This window comes from Symphalangus syndactylus, chromosome 2, assembly GCF_028878055.3.
Source record: "Symphalangus syndactylus isolate Jambi chromosome 2, NHGRI_mSymSyn1-v2.1_pri, whole genome shotgun sequence".
In the NCBI taxonomy this organism is placed as follows: domain Eukaryota; kingdom Metazoa; phylum Chordata; class Mammalia; order Primates; family Hylobatidae; genus Symphalangus; species Symphalangus syndactylus.
In genome coordinates, this window is record NC_072424.2 from 55,376,676 (window position 1) to 55,393,145 (window position 16,470).

The following is a 16,470-nucleotide window of genomic DNA, read 5'->3' on the forward strand; positions in this document are numbered from 1 at the left end:
AACACTCTCTAATAGAGAAGTTGATAGAGGAATGGCCCCTGCTAGCTGATAACTACTTATTAGGCAGGGGCCATTTGAGACACTCTAAAAAATATAAACAGCCTCTGAAATATCTTTTCTGTCCCAAACTTGATTTCAAGCTTCATTCTGAGGCCCTGAGAAAGAGAATCCAGGTCTGAGGGATCCAAAGCCAGGCAACAGGCTCAATGTAAATAGGCAAGACAAATACTGCCAACTAAACCCCCACCCCATGAAATGAATCCATGACCCATGGCATAAACGGGCCTAGGGAACTCAAAGGTTGTTGATATCAGAGAAAAAAGTAGGCATAGGTTAGGGTAGTTAATTCCTATTTTCTAGGTTTCCCCTGTTTCATGGGTGCATCCTGCATTGGTACCTATGTCCAGCACCTGCCAAGGTTGCCAGGACTCAAGGCTAAGAGATGAAAGGGAAAGGAAAGATGCTCACTTTCTCTCTCCATCACACCCTGAGTTTTCACTGAAACAAGGAAGAAAATGAGGGATGCACTATTCTCTGTTTTTCAGAATGGGCAACCAGCTCTCTTGACCACTCCCAGCTTGCATTCCTCTGGAGTATATTCTGAACCATTGGGACTGCTTTGACCCTCAGAATCTTGAGGAAAAATGCCTCATAGCCTTCGCACAAAGGTTTGGTCAAATTATGAAGGACTTTATTGGCCCCAAGAAGGACACATTCATTTTGATACCATCAAGCTGTTGCAACTTTTCTGTAGACATGAGGACAGATGGCCTGAAGTCCCATATGTGCAGGCTTTTCATACCTTGTAAGGCAATCCAGACCCTTGCCAACAATGTAGGATTGATCCAGCCCTCCTGTTTGCCATCTCAGGTAAGGCTGCAAGGGGCAACCCCAGGGAACTAAACAGACAAGTCCCAGAGGCAACCCTGGCAGTGGAGCCAGTTCCAGGTCCACCTTGACCTTCTTGACTAGCTTCAGCCTCTCACATGCCCCCTCCTAGAAACCCTTGCCCTAAACAAGCCCCAGTCTCTCTCTTGCCCTTCCAACAGATGCTTGGTGAATTTGGCCCCAGTAAGGTCCTACTCCCCTTCTCCCTAGAGGACGTAAAACAAATTAAGGGAGATCTTGGCAAGTTTTCAGATGACCTTGACAGATATATAGAGGCTTTCCAGAATTTTATCTAAATATTTGAACTCTCCTGGAGAGATGTGTTACTTTTGAATCAGACCCTGACAGACACTGAGAAACACGCCACTCTGCAAGCAGCAGAGAATTATGGGGATGACCTTTGTATCTCATATAGTGTCAGGGAAGGGAGTGAGTATTATCCAACTAGAAGAGAAGCAGTACCAGTGAATGACCCTAAATGGAATCTCAATGACGAGTTGGAAGATTGGAAGAGGAGACACTTTCAGGTGCGCACAATGTGAGGCTTACATAGGAATAGAACCAAGCCCCTCAATTACACTCAGTTATTCATGATCAACCATCAATTTGATGAAAATCCCACTACTTTCTTGGAAAGGCTAACAGAGGCCTTGGCAAAGCATACCTCTCTATCTCTTGATTCAGTCAAGGGATAGCTAATCCTAAAGAATAAATTTATTAATCAGGCAGCTCCTGATATTAGGAGAAAGCTACAAAAACAGGCACTGAGGCTAGATAGTACTTTAGACGACCGACTGGAAATAGCCACCTTGGACTTTTATAATAGACACAAGGAGGCCCAGGAAAGAGAGAGGAAATACAGGGAAGAGTTAGAAGCTTTAATGGCCACCATGCAAGCCCAGTAGCCCCAGAGTTCCCAGGGTACACCTGGCAAATGCTAAGGATATGACGAGAATAGTTATCTCTCTTCTAAAGTGTAACTGCTTCCATTCAAGGTTTAATTTCTTTCACCAGGGTGAAACAGCTCGGAGCACAATGATGGTGGTATATTTCAATTCTTATATCTACAATCTTCAGCATAGATTATTTCCTTGTATAATACAGCTGTTTAACCCATGCATACTAAATCTTATAAAACTTTGTTTGTTTGATTTTTATCTCATGCCTAAAAGCCATCAAACTCCAAATGGTCAGGCAACTGGAGCCTCAGATAATGGCTCCCCTTTGCCAGAAACCCTTAGGTAGACCTCTGAGAGGGATCTGACTACCGTTTCCCCCCCCCCAAAATGCCTCTTGTCAGCAGGAAGTAGCTAAGACTGGTCATTGTCCATATTGTAACAGCAGTTAGATGTACCTCTTCAGAAGGGAGAAATGATATAGGAGGGAGGCAGAGAAGTGCTGGGTAGAGAAGGGTGGGGTCACTGGCTAGCGCTCTACGCTTGGGCCTACGCCCATGGACATAGGTGAGGACAGGCATTTCTGGTTTTGTGCCCAAATGTTGCATTTTACAAGACCATCCTGCCCTACCACGCCCTTCATTCTGTGCCTGTCAATACCCTGAGACCCTAGGAGGCACACACACAATCTGCTGAACATTGAGTGAAATACACTGGCAAGAATACACCAACAGACTCTGGCAGGCTATTGACAGCAGAATGATGCAGACTAGATGGAATCTGGCCAGCAGTGGTTGGAGGAGAGCCCAGCCACTGAGCGGCCCGGCTCCAGGAGAAGACCACCTTTCTACTCCATGTCCCTTCTGGCTACCATCCATCTGCTGAGAGCTACTTCTACCACTCAATAATACCTTGCACTCATTCACTAAGCCCATCTGTGATTTGATTATTCCGGTACACTAAGGCAAGAAACCTGGGATAAAGAAAACCCTCTGCCCTTGGGATTAGGAGAGGATCTAATTGAGCTAATTAATCCAAGCCACCTGTGGACAGCTGAACTGAAAGCACACAGTGGTACATACACCCACTGGGGCTTCAGGAGCTGTAAACACTCAACCCTAGATGCTGCCGTGGGGTAGGAGCCCACATTCCCCACAACCTGCCTGTCTGCATGCTACCCTTAGGAGTTTGAGCTGCAGGACACTTAAGAAGCGAGCCACACCCACATGGCACACACTGTGAGGTGGATAAAGGAACGTTTCCCATTTCAGTGTGATACCTCTACCTACGTTCTTTTTGCTTAGGATTGCCTTAGCTATTTGGACTATTTTTTGGTTCTACAAACATTTTAAAGTAGATAGTAGATTTTCCTGATGCTATGAAGAATTTCAATGGTAGTTTAATGGGAATAGCATTGAATCTCTAAATTACTTTGGGCATTATGGCCATTTTTACAATATTGATTTTTCCTATCCATGAGCACAGGATATTTCTCCATTTGTTTGTGTCCTCTTTGATTTCTTTGGGCAGTAGTTTAATAGTTCTCCTTGAAAATGTCCTTAACCTCCCATTTTTATATTTTAACTTTATAATAATTATTTTACCTTAAATTAATTTTTGTTTTAGGCTAACATTTCATATGACTAATTGGTTGTATCACTACCTTTATTTGAATATACTGTAATTTTCTCACTAAATTGCAATTTTACAGATCTCATAAACACACACAAACAGATACACACGTTTATACTTATGGTGAATTCTAAAACATGTTTTCCACTTTATGAATCTATATTAATATTCCTTTGGAATGACTTTAATCTTAACATTTGATTGTAAGGTTTAATTGATTATATTTAAATTTTGATGAGATTGATGCCATATATACAAAGTATTTAAACATACTTTACCAAAAAAGAGATATTCATAGATAGAATGTGATCCTTAAAAAAATCAGTAAAATTTGAATCCATAACACAGATGGAGTGATTAGTTTTATTATGGATGGGGTGCTTTTTCCATTTATAAGTAGAAAGTAACAATAGGCAATTGTGCTAAGTTTATAGTTTGTTACTTGCATGTTGAAGAATTTATTGCTGATGGATTCTGCATTATATATGTTGTTATTGTGTATACTAAGCTAGTCAACTTAATGCTGACATTTCTCCTGAATTTTGAGTAATTTCTAAAGCTTTTCAATGAATGATTTTTCTTTAATATGACTTCTCAATTTTATTTAATTCTTATTGCTGATTTAATTCTCTATATTGTAAATTTTTATTAATTCATTTAACTCACTTTTAAATTTTTAAAGTGTTGTGCAAAATAGTGACATTAGTTGCTTTTGCCTGCCTATCCATTTTTCCTCTTAGGATATCACGATTTTTCTTTGTTAAATACTCTTATTCCATTGCTTATAGTTTTAACTTGAGTCTATTAATGTTCTCCTCCTTCTTCAGTCTATGGCAATCTGTTGTGGAAATTTGATTTTTAATAAAAGAACACAATGAAGAGAGGGTCAATGCCTAGTAACTTTACCAGTTCTTATTCTTTCTGAGACACAGTTCTTCAGTTTTTCCTTTAATTGGTCAGCTGCCCAATAGATTTATTAAATGTATTTTATTGTACTTATGTTAGCCAAATTCAATAGGTATTTTCAGCAACCATTATATAGCAAAAGATACAGAGTCGAGTAAGCCTAGGGTTTGATGGCAATAACTTTTCATTTGTTATTGAGCTGACAAGGAGCAAATTGCAGTGGAAATCTCATTGATTTTCTGTGATGTAAAAGTAACACCTCATAGTAGCTAATTCATTATCACCTGTGGTCACATAAAGCCCTATGCCTACTTTAGGAAAGTGTCCTGAATGACTGGGTAGCCAAATATATAGAATAATTTGAAGAGGATGAGGAATTCTCTAATGATAAAGGGAAAAAGACGGCTGCATACTAGATTAAATAAAACAAGAGAACGGCATACTCAAATCCTTAATTTCTCACCACCAGTCATAAAATATTAGAATTGTTATACAAAAAAAAAAATCATACTTCTAGGCACTGGATTGAAATCACTGGAGAAAAATAAGTCAGTGTTACATTTTTTGTGTAATTAATTAGAACAGCAATTGAATTCAAACCCCTCCTAGTTTTCTGACATGATAGTTAAAGAAATCCAAATAATCAGGATTGGGACATATGTGCAGATTCAAAAATTGCACTTGTAAGTTAACATTACAGATTTGATTGAACTGCCTTAACTCAGCCCTGATTTCATTTCCAAATAATTCTCATTAAACTTTGCCTTTGGAGAAGCCTCTGAAAAATTCATTGGGCTGGCCTGGGAGTGTGGGGGAGAAAAATGTAAAGTTGCCATTCTGTAGCATCTTGATAGCTCTTTGTGCCAGCAGTCTTTCTTTTATTTTTATTAACTAAATCAGTGGACCACTAGCAGAAGGCAGAGGTTATCATTTTAATAGTCTCCTGTGGTTTCTCTCTCTTGGGTTAATGCCCTATCTTGTTGATTCTGCTCCACTAGTAGCTTGTGGGGACGACAAAAAATATCTTTTTGCATCTTCTCATCTTTTGGTAGAAGTTGTATCTCTCCTTAACGTTGTTGGCTTCTCAGTATGACCTGTGCTACTCACATCCAAATGCTGGTGATACTGATGGAGTGCATTTGCTGGTTTTGAAGGAACTCTTCGAGGACTCCTTGTCCATGCCAATACCTAGTGTGAAGAATCCAGGCAAGCTGAAGCTGTGCCCTCCATGGCTTCTCTAGAATGTGATCTGCCTCTCATTACAAACTCTAGCTGCAGTGCTTTCCCCCTCTAGAAGACAGCCCTTTTGAGAACTGAAAATGGCAATTTGAGGACTGGCTACTTCTCACAAATTCTTCTGAATCCACATAAACTCATGTTACTTTACTATATCCAATTTAAAATATACTGTTTTTGCCATCCAAATATGTTCTGCTTTTCTCTATATGGCCCCTGCTATTTATGTGACAACAATAATCAGATACTAGACACAAAATAAAGTATAACTTAGGGAGTGGAGGAGTTCAGACGGATGAGGGGAGAAACAGATTCTTATTTCCTGAGAAGACAGTGTGCTCTTTCCCTAGTTGCTTTTATATAGACAACAGAGTGTGTGGAGATGCTGGGAAACTATTCAGTTTCTCCTAGAATACCACTGCTTAGTAAATCTTCTACTGGAGTCTTTGACAATCTTTCATACTGAATAGTGAAGCACCCTCACTATACTTAAGCTGTGAGGTAACTATATGCTTGTTTTTGCATTATTGTTCAGCAATAATGATTAGAAATGGCTATTATGTAAGGAATCAACTATATGTCTCAAGTTTTTAAATATAATAAAACTTTACATCACCAATTTCCAAAGTGAACAAAATCTAAATTCGTCATGAACTGAGGTAAAATGTAGATGTAAAATAGAGAGACATAGAGTTTTTACTCATTAAATGTAGCAGAAACAGTGCATTAACATCTTAAGGACTGTTCTTAGTAATGAATTTTGAGACTATTGACTAAAGAAGCAAAACAATGTTATATCAGACTTAACTTGCCCCTGTAGATATGATTACTAGAAATCTTGTGTTTCCTCAGTTAAGTCAGATTTCTAGTGTAAATCTGTATGCAAACTTGGTGCCTAAATGTCATCGGACGGACAGAGATATCACATGCCCTTTTAAGAAGTTAGGATTCAAACACATTAAATTCAGAAAGATTCTGAAGTGCTAGTTAGTTTAATAAATACATCAAAAACCCTTACCTTATTATATTCTCTGAAAGATACTAGAATTTGCTTTCTTCACCAACACTTTAAATAAGGAAGATATTTGCCAAAAAAAAAAACCACAGATTACCAGCCTGGCACAGTGGCTCACACGTGTAATCCCAGCACTTAGGGAGGCCGAGGTGGGCGGATCACGAGGTCAGGAGATTAGGACCATCCTGGCTAACACGGTGAAACCCCGTCTCTACTAAAAATACAAAAAATTAGCCGGGCGTAGTGGCGGGCGCCTGTATTCCCAGCTACCCGGGAGCTGACGCAGGAGAATGGCGTAAACCCGGGAGGTGGAGCTTGCAGTGAGCCGAGATCGCGCGTCACTGCACTCCAGCCTGGGCGACAGAGCGAGACTCCGTCTCAAAAAAAAAAAAGAACAGAAAGAAAAAGAAAAAAAAAAAAGACACACAGATTACCAAAAATGCACCTATGAATAATGAACTAAACAGTTCCAATTGAAATGGGCTCTCCAATTTTAGTATGTCTGGGTGGATTACAAACATAGAATCCAAGTATAAGAACCATAGCAAAGTTTTAAAAGGAACAAAGTTGATATGAGTAACATGATGGGTATAAGGACAGGCACAGTAATCCAATCATCTCCAAAGAAATGTCTGAGAGGATATAATTAATTATAGGTCCATAGGAAAGAAATTTTTAGGCCACCCCTAAGGAATTATTTGTTATATATATAAAATTAATAACTACCTTAATTCTGTTATTATTATTGTATTATATTTTCTTGTACAACTTAGTATGTCTGATATATTACAGAGTCACCATGTTCTTTTTTTTCAGTTAATGTCTGAGTCTTATTATCAACTATTTAAATAAATAGAACTGTTCGAAAAAACCTAAGGTCCATATTGTGAAATATTGTGATCCTTTCTTAACTGTTTCCCTAAAGGGACCAATGATCTTGCATTTATTTTTCTCACAATTAAGCTTTGAAGAAACAAACAAAAAAAACAGAATTGTTGAAAATTATTAGACATTGGATCTTATCTAGTTATAATCCTTAATCTTTCGGGATCTAAAACAACACTGGTCTGCTGGTGTCAGTGGAGCTCAAGAGTGTCAAGAGACAAATAGAGTTTACATGAGTGCTACATGGTAGGCACAGGTGAACTCAAATCTTTTTGGTGGTCATTTTTCAGGTCTTAAATTCAGAGTTATAATTGGTATACTATCATCTGCAAACATTTAAACATGGCTACTGATGTGTGGATGAAATTTATATATCCAGGAAGTGTCAAATGGAAATTATTAAAGTTATTATTTCAAAAATAGTTGACCAAAAGCTATATCTCATTTCCAAAAGAATTCTCAAGATATTCAATCATCAATGACTTGAAAGGTTGACTTCTCTCATGCCTCTTTTTAATATTGCAATAGATTTCAAGCAAAAGTTTGATAATTTTGGGGAAATTACATGTTTATTATATATATAATTAAATAAAAATAACATATTTCATCAAATTATTTTACTTTCCTCCTGAGCACATAGGTAGATCACTTTGCCCCACTCCCCTGCATTCAGATAGGACCACGTGGATGAGTTCTGGACAATTGTGGGCCGAAATGAAACATAATATTATTAGGATTGAGAAAAACCATAATTATAATAGTTTACACAATTTCCTATCCTGAAAGTGCATGTTCCAGCATGGCTGAAAGTGACACATTCCAAAATAGTTGTGCCACATGATGGAAAAACTCCACATTCCTGAGTATGTCAATTAGAATATAGCCACCCAAAAAATCCACCAATCCACCAGTCCAGAGTTATCTGTATCACACTATGTGTAAGCAAGAACTTAATCTTTGTTATACAAATTTACTAGGATTTTAAGGTTGTTTTGTTAGTTTATCCTAATGAAACAAAGGTGGAGCTACTTCTCAGTTCCTTATTATAGTTACTCAGTTCTTCTAGTGACTGCTATTAATTTTTCACTCCACTCATATTAAAAATAAAAATAAATGGCAGACGTTTACTGTCTTTCATAAGAGATATTTCCATCTTGTTTCAGATATATATCTGCTCTGTTTTTTTTTCATACAGTATATGCTCCAAGGAACTTGTCTATCTTACAATTTTCACAGCACATAAACGTGGTAAACTGTATTGACCAAATCATGCTGACATTTTCTATATGTTGGAAAATAATAGTTACCTTATATGTTTTTGTAAGACACAGAGCTTACAGAAGATGGGGAATAAATCACACACACACAAACACATACACACCAATTCTGAGACTTGCCACTTAAGTGGAGTTTCTTACAATGCAATTAGTGGAGTTTTAGGAGCTAGCCAACAAATTGAAGGATAATTTTCTATAGCTTCAAACTGAAATTATTACATGTCTCATACTTGAATTTTTTTAGATATTGTGGAAAGCACATAGACATTTTGGCTCTCTTACCTTATCTGACTTAGCAATTAAATAAAAAAAAACTAGTTTTTAGTGCACCCCAATACAAGGGAAGACTCACCAGCTGCCTTTAACTGCAGATCCAGTGTGTCTGTGTCCTGACCTTTTAGATTCAGAAGCTATGGTAAAGAAAACCCAAATAAGAGGACATTCCCATCAGTTGCACACTTTCTGGGCAATATGCTTCAGGTATTTTTCTCCATGCCATCAATACTGGTCAGTTGGACTGCTATGATGAAAGTGATTCAGATTATTGTTGGAGTTTTTTTTTTTTTTTTTAAACTGCCAGCTTCAACACCAGAACTTACATTTATTTGTGAGTCTACATTACAACTATAGAGAAAATGCAGGGGAAAATAGCACATGGGAAATTGTCCCACATCTCTCCTTTTTCTTGCTGCCAGCCTCCAAATGCTATTACTGTTTTTCAGATAATAGGAATCTATAGATAGTGATACATTTGTGTTGCATAGTCTATCCCTAGGACTACATTATTGCCCAATAAATTTGAACATATGAATGAAAGTTGCCATAATTTACTTGTTCTACTGTTTTCAAAGCATATATCAGTGTCTGTAAAATATGTGTTTTAGATTTATTTATTCAGTATCTACCTTTCTCAAATGCAAACAAATACACCTTAAACAACGTCCTCAATTATCTTGCTCATTGTCCCACTCATTGCCCCTAGAAAAGTGCCTGCATAAGGTAGGAGCCAATTTATATTTATTGAATGAACATTAGTTTGTCTTCTGCGTTTCTCGCAGATATTATTTTAATTTGTCTGCATCTACGAGAAAATGTCTAACTTAAATGATCTGAAATAATTTTGCTTATTTTTTATTTTTTATTCCTTCCCTTCTCTTTTCTTTTCTTCATTTCTTGTTTCCCTATTTATCTTCTTCATTCTTTTATTCATTCATTAGTTCATTTGTTTCTTCTCTCCTTTTTTTCTTCCTTTCTTCACCTATTTGTGAACTATTTGTTTTAAGTTTGACATGGTTTTCTGACATCAATCCTGTATATGCTGCACTGATATAAAGTTGTTACTCACCTGTAGAATATGCTAATCAGTTTCCATTCTAAGTGATCAGTGCTCGAGATATACCAGTTAAATAATTTTTACATTCTTCTGCATATCCAGCCCCTTTTAAGACACATTTACTACTTGAATGTTAGCATAGGCAACTCAAAGTTAACATATCCCAACAGAGCACATCGCAGTTTCCCCAATAACCTCATTTGGTTTACATTCTCAAATAACAGCAGCACACAAGTCCAGTCTTTCCAACCCTTTCACATAAACTGTATAGTGAATTCCATCCTCTTAAACATTTGTCTTTACTTTCCCCAGCCCTTGATTCCACCCCCATTAATGTAGCCACTGACTCCCTACCACCTAAAACAAGGCAATAGTATACTGACTGGTTTCCCTGTTCATTGTTTTACAGACCTCTAAACAAGCATTTTCCAATTGAATTTTTCAGAGCTATGGTACCACAAAGTGCTTTAAAAAGTGTGATTTTGGAAGTTATAATACACATCAGTGTATTAAAGAATCTGAGATGAGCCACAGTGAAGAACCTATATAGAATAGTACTACAGAAGATATGCTATCTAATCAGACTGCCTGCATTTAAATTTTAGCACTTCCCAGTACATAATACAAATCAGCACATAATTTGTGCTTAATACGTATTTTGGAGTTGAAAAGATAATCCACTAATAGATAAATATTATGGGAATGTTAGTTAACTTTCTTAAATCTCACTTTCTAATCTTATATTGGTGGTGAATAATAGTACTTATATATCAGCTAGTAATTAATGCATTGAGCTGAAAACATTTTTAGGAACTAAGAATGGGTAAAGGCAGAGGTGAGTTACTTTTGTCATGTAAAAGGTCATACTAAAATAGGCACTTTGAGATTGGATGTAGCTGGGTTATCACAAACACAAGCTACTTTTAGTTCTCCGCTCTTCTATACAAAATGTGTGGCCTCCCAGATTTTATGAAAACTTGGTGCATCTCCTGCCATCTCATTTATATTCCAAGCAAAAAGAAGTCAGAGAGTAAAGGGTAGATACACATATCCCTTTACATCAGGAAAACAATAACCTCGCTGGATTCCTCACTGAGCAAACTCTGCTTACTTCTCACCAGACAGAACTGGGACACATAGTTACGCTCAACTGCAAAGAATCAATGAAATAGTTTTTTTTACTGTGCGTGTAATATAAACATTTTGCACCATATTTCTGGTTATTTTAATAAGGTAGAAGGAGAGAATAGATATATATGAACATATCAACTTTCACTACTCAATGAACCCAGCTACTTGCAGTTTAAACAACAATCATTTATTGTTCACATGCCTGTGGGTCAACTGATTCTGTTGACATATATTCAGCTCTACTGAATTCAGACTGTCTCATGTCTTCTGGGGTCTGAATGGTTTGGCAGTATGACCCAGTCACTACCCCAACTCAGTGGCAAGGAGTAGGGTAGTGACTGAGCTATGTATCTCATCACCCAGAAGGCTAATCCGGGCTTGTTCAGAAGGCAGCAGACAGCATGGTTCTAAAAGCAGCAAAAGGTATGACCCAATGTGCAAGCTATTTTCACATCTTGTAGGCTTGCATAACTTTGCTACTACTGTATCTTTAGCCAAATTAAGTTTAGCAAGCCCAGAGTTAACGTGGAAAGATGCCACCAAGCAGCTTAGTTACAGATAGAAAAAACAATCAGACTTGGAACATTACTGTAATCAATTTAAAACAGTTCCTAGTTGTGCTTGTCTCAAGAAACCATAAGTATATTTCTGGAAATAAGTATGATGATTCAAATAAAATGCATAGCACAACATCTTCAGCATAATCAATGTTCTATCAAATTTAGTTATAATTTTTAAGCATTTAAAGTTATTTTTCTTATTTTCCTTGATAACAGAAATCTTTTCTTCTTTTTTTAACATGACATATAATCCCACTAAACCACTGTTATATGGAATTATATCTGGTGAAATCCTGCTCTGAGCTCTTCTTCACAATTCTTCCAGCTTAGACGTTTCAGCTAAAAATATGATCCTGCCATTTTTTTACTAGGCGCTTCAAGGACTTCCCAGGGTGACCTCATAAAAAGCAAACTGTGAGCTTGGCATGGAAGGGCCTTTGTTAGGATAGCTATACTTATCCCTTCTACATATTCATTGCTTTTGATAGTAACACTTCCATAATTAGTGTGTATACATATTTATTATACTTTAAGTTCTAGGATACATGTGCAGAGCGTGCAGGTTTTTTATGTAGGTACACACATGCCATGGTGGTTTGCTGCAGCTGCACCCATCAACTTGTCACCTACATTAGGTATTTCTCCTAATGCTATCCCTCTCTCCTAGTCCCCCACCCCCCGACAGGCCCTGGTGTGGGATGTTTCCCTCCCTGTGTCCATGTGTTCGCACTGTTCAACTCCCACTTATGAGTGAGAACTTGCAGTGTTTGGTTTTCTATTCCTGTGTTAGTTTGCTGAGAATGATGGTTTCCAGCTTCATCCATGTCCCTGCAAAGGACATGAACTCATCCTTTTTTATGACTGCATAGTATTCCGTGGTGTATATATGTCACATTTTCTGTATCCGGTCTATCACTGATGGGCATTTGGGTTGGTTCCAAATCTTTGCTATTGTGAATAGTTCTGCAATAAACATACATGTGCATGTGTTTTTATAGTAGAAAGATTTATAATCCTTTGGATGTATAGCCAGTACTATTTGAAATATCTAAATATATTTAAAATATTTAAAATAATGTAAGCTTCTCGTTTGCTCATTCTCAGGAAATAAGATGATGTTCTTTATAGATTGATATATTTGATATTAATATTGCTAATATGACACACACTAGTGACATGAGATTTATACTGATACATTTTTATTTTTAATTGAAGTATATATTAATGCCTTGGAGTCTATAATATATGTGTTATTTCTAAACTATATATTGTCTTTAGGTTGATATAATTTAGAAATAACACGTATATCATATATTCCAAGGCATTAATATATATAGTTCAATTAAGTGGAGAATATGTGACTTACAAATTTCAAGAAATAATTCCAGAAGGGGCAAAATGTTCCAAAACCTAGATTAAATGCACTGTAAATGGATGGATTGACTAAAGCAGTATTAATATACAAAACTCGCATTCAGTCTGTGAGGTTATTCTGCAGCGTAAATTCTCACTGTGATTAACTCTGCTGTACCTCAAATGCAGTGAAAATATTTGTACTCTTTAGAGTCACAGTACCTTGTTCTGAAATGGTCTTTCTGTTGTGAGGGCACATCTCTGGTGTTTCTTGTGTGTCCAGATTTTCTCTTCTTTTAAAGAAACCAGACAGATTTGACTAAGATTCACCCCAAAGGACTTATTTTAACTAAATCACCTCTTTGAAAGCCTAATCTTCAAATATAGTCACATACTCTAGCACTAGAGGTTAGGATTTTAACGTATGCATTTGTAGGGGACCCACTTTTGTCTATAAGAGATAGCAAACTCCATGAAGGTTAAATGTGTGGCTAGTTGTCTTGCAATTGAATCTGCAGAACTAGTAGAGCATTTGGCCTATAGGAGATACTCAATATGAATGTGTTAAATTAACCAATTATTTGGCAAATAAATTATTTGTGATATTTCCCTGTCTTTCACATAGTCTTTCTTTTTTTCCATTTTATATAGCCACCAAAGTCAATAATGAGAATCCTTAATACGGGGTTCATAAAAAGGTTATAAATTTCACCAAGGACTGATACACTTTATAAAATCTAGTTATTAAGTTGCTATGGGAAACCAGAATACATATGCACAAAATTCTTTATTGAGAATAGTGTATTATTTTCATTACATGTGATATTGTAAAAGTACCTGGCAGAGTAGTAATTCCAAGGCAAATCAAAAAGTTACTGTGAATGATAGACTCTATGTGGAACAACTGTAGCCACACAAGAGCATCAAACTTACTCTGGTAATATTTGTAGCTACTTACTAAAATATGAAATTGGTAGTTTAGTTAAAATATTTCTGAAATTTAAGCTGTGTTGTATTAGTCAACTTGGGTTGCTATAAAAAAAATAGGCCAAGTGGCTTAACAACAGACATATATTTTTCACAGTTCTGGAGGCGAGGATGTCCAAGATAAGATGCCATCAGATTCAGCTCTGGGGGAGGGCCATCTTCCTGGCTTGTATTTGGTCTTTTTCTTGCTGTACTCTCTCATAACAGAGAGTAGGAGTGTGAGTGAGCGCGAGCGAGACAAGACTCTAGATGTCCGGTCTGGTCTCTTTTTATAAGGGCACCAATACAATTATGGTGATGCTATACTCATGACCTCATCTAAATCAATGTCCTCATCTCCAAATACCATCCCATGGGGGATTAGGGCTTCAAAATTTAAATTTTGGGGGAACACAGCTCAGTTCATAGCACATATTATGTAGAGATATAAAATATATAAAGTAATCCTATTTCTCACTATATTTTCAAATTTTTTATAATCCATACCATTTTTAATCATCATTGTATTAATACTTAAAACATAACAAGCACTTACTTAACATATTTTAAATAAAAACATGAATTATTTAAATAAAGTTGATGCTTGCTTTTAACATTTCATACCCAGGACATAAGATTATCTAATTTCCTTTGTAAATTATTTTATTCATAACGGATCTATCTACTGTTTATTCGATAATTTCCTCGGCATACATTTAATGAGTAAATATTTTTAATGAGCTTGGCATTGGCACAATTAGGTACATAGCACTGTCTTCTAGAATAGCTATCTCAGATGGTCTTTAAACATTAAACTTCTAGATTATATACAAGATTAAGAATTATATAGGAATAAGAAATAATGAAAGTGTGTTGTGGCTTACATGTTTTTGTACTACATTTTAAAGAATATTAGCTTTGAAGATTACTTATGTGACTTACATGAAAGTCTGATTAAATGCATTTAGAACAAAATGAGTTAAAAATAGTTGAACAAGAAACTTTAGTGCAAATTTGCTGTCATGAATACGTTCTTTGATTGTGACTTTCATTCTCTAAGAGTACAATAGAAGACAAATCTTTTAAAAAATAATTAGCCATAAACTCTGAAAGGAGAGAAATATGTTACAAATGTTCTCTTCAACTTTTACTTACCTTAAGGCAGAATGATATCGAATCAGCATTTTATCTTATTTTTTTTCAGCTAATGGAGGTAGAGAATGACTTTTACAGTCAAACCTGTATTCTCAAACTCATTTATATTTCTGTGTAAAATGATACAGCCAGAAACAGCCATCTCACTTTCTGAATATATCTACAAATATATATAAATGCCTAAATACGTATATATGCATATATACGTGTATAAATATAACTATAGGTTTATTTTGTAAACCTTTAATCAGGTGTTGGCTTTTATATCAAAAGCTTTTTTTAAAAAATATATGATTTTTAAATTTTTGTGTTTTGGATTTCATTATGCTAATATACTGTATAACAGTGTTCTCTCTAATATTAGGCCAACTTTCATTTCTGGAGAAATGTTGACTTGCTCTTGACATATTTTATGTTGAAATTGTCTGATCCTAAGTTTTTTTTAATTTTAACCTCTTTTTATTATAAACATCTTTAAAATTTATGACACTATTCAAATTTTATTTCTTTTCACTTCAATTTTTGTAAGTTTGGCTAATTTCATCCAATGTTATTTGGTTGTTAATATCCTCAATATTATTGATTAAATGTCTGTAGAATCCTCCCTTTTAATTTATAATTAATAATTAGTGTTTTCAGATCGTTTTCCTTCAATAGTCACTTTTGGGATGTATATACGTACTAAAATACACATATATTTATATAATCAAGGGATCAAACTTTTAAAAAATTTCTTAATTTATGTATGTTTTCTATTTTATTATTTATAATATTTAGAATTATTTTTCTTTTTAAATTATCAGGCTTAAATTGCTCTTATATTTTATCTTCTTTAGATGATACCTTGATTAATATGTTTCCTATTTTTCTTTTTGTAATAGGTGCATTTGTGACTATAAATTTTATGCTTATAACGGGTTTAACTGCATCTGCAAGTTTTGATATGCTATGTTTTATTATTATTATTTACTAACATACTTTTATGCATTATTTTACTTATTTTCTTAGAAGCACATGGATTAATATCAAAATGTTTTGGTGATTTTGAATATGAAGAGTGTGTAATTAAATTTTATTTTAATTTTATATATACAACACTATGTAAGATTTAAATTATTTAAAATTTGTTGACACATAATATTAGTGCTCAGCATGTTAATTTTGGCCCAGCCCACATGCATTTATTTAAAAGGATATGCAAACTTTAAATCTTGCATTCAGTGTTCTGTATATGGGC

General features: G+C 35.5%; 1 long non-coding RNA gene across 1 annotated transcript in view; it reads right to left on the reverse strand.

Annotated features, from left to right (window-relative positions):
* LOC134735808 (uncharacterized) overlaps nt 1–6,700 on the reverse strand; it is an 88,513-nt gene extending 81,813 nt beyond the window's left edge. The window contains exon 1 of the long non-coding RNA XR_010119314.1: nt 6,577–6,700. This is a non-coding gene — a long non-coding RNA (uncharacterized lncRNA). The remainder of the gene's footprint in view (nt 1–6,576) is intronic.
* Between the last annotated feature and the right edge of the window lie 9,770 nt (nt 6,701–16,470).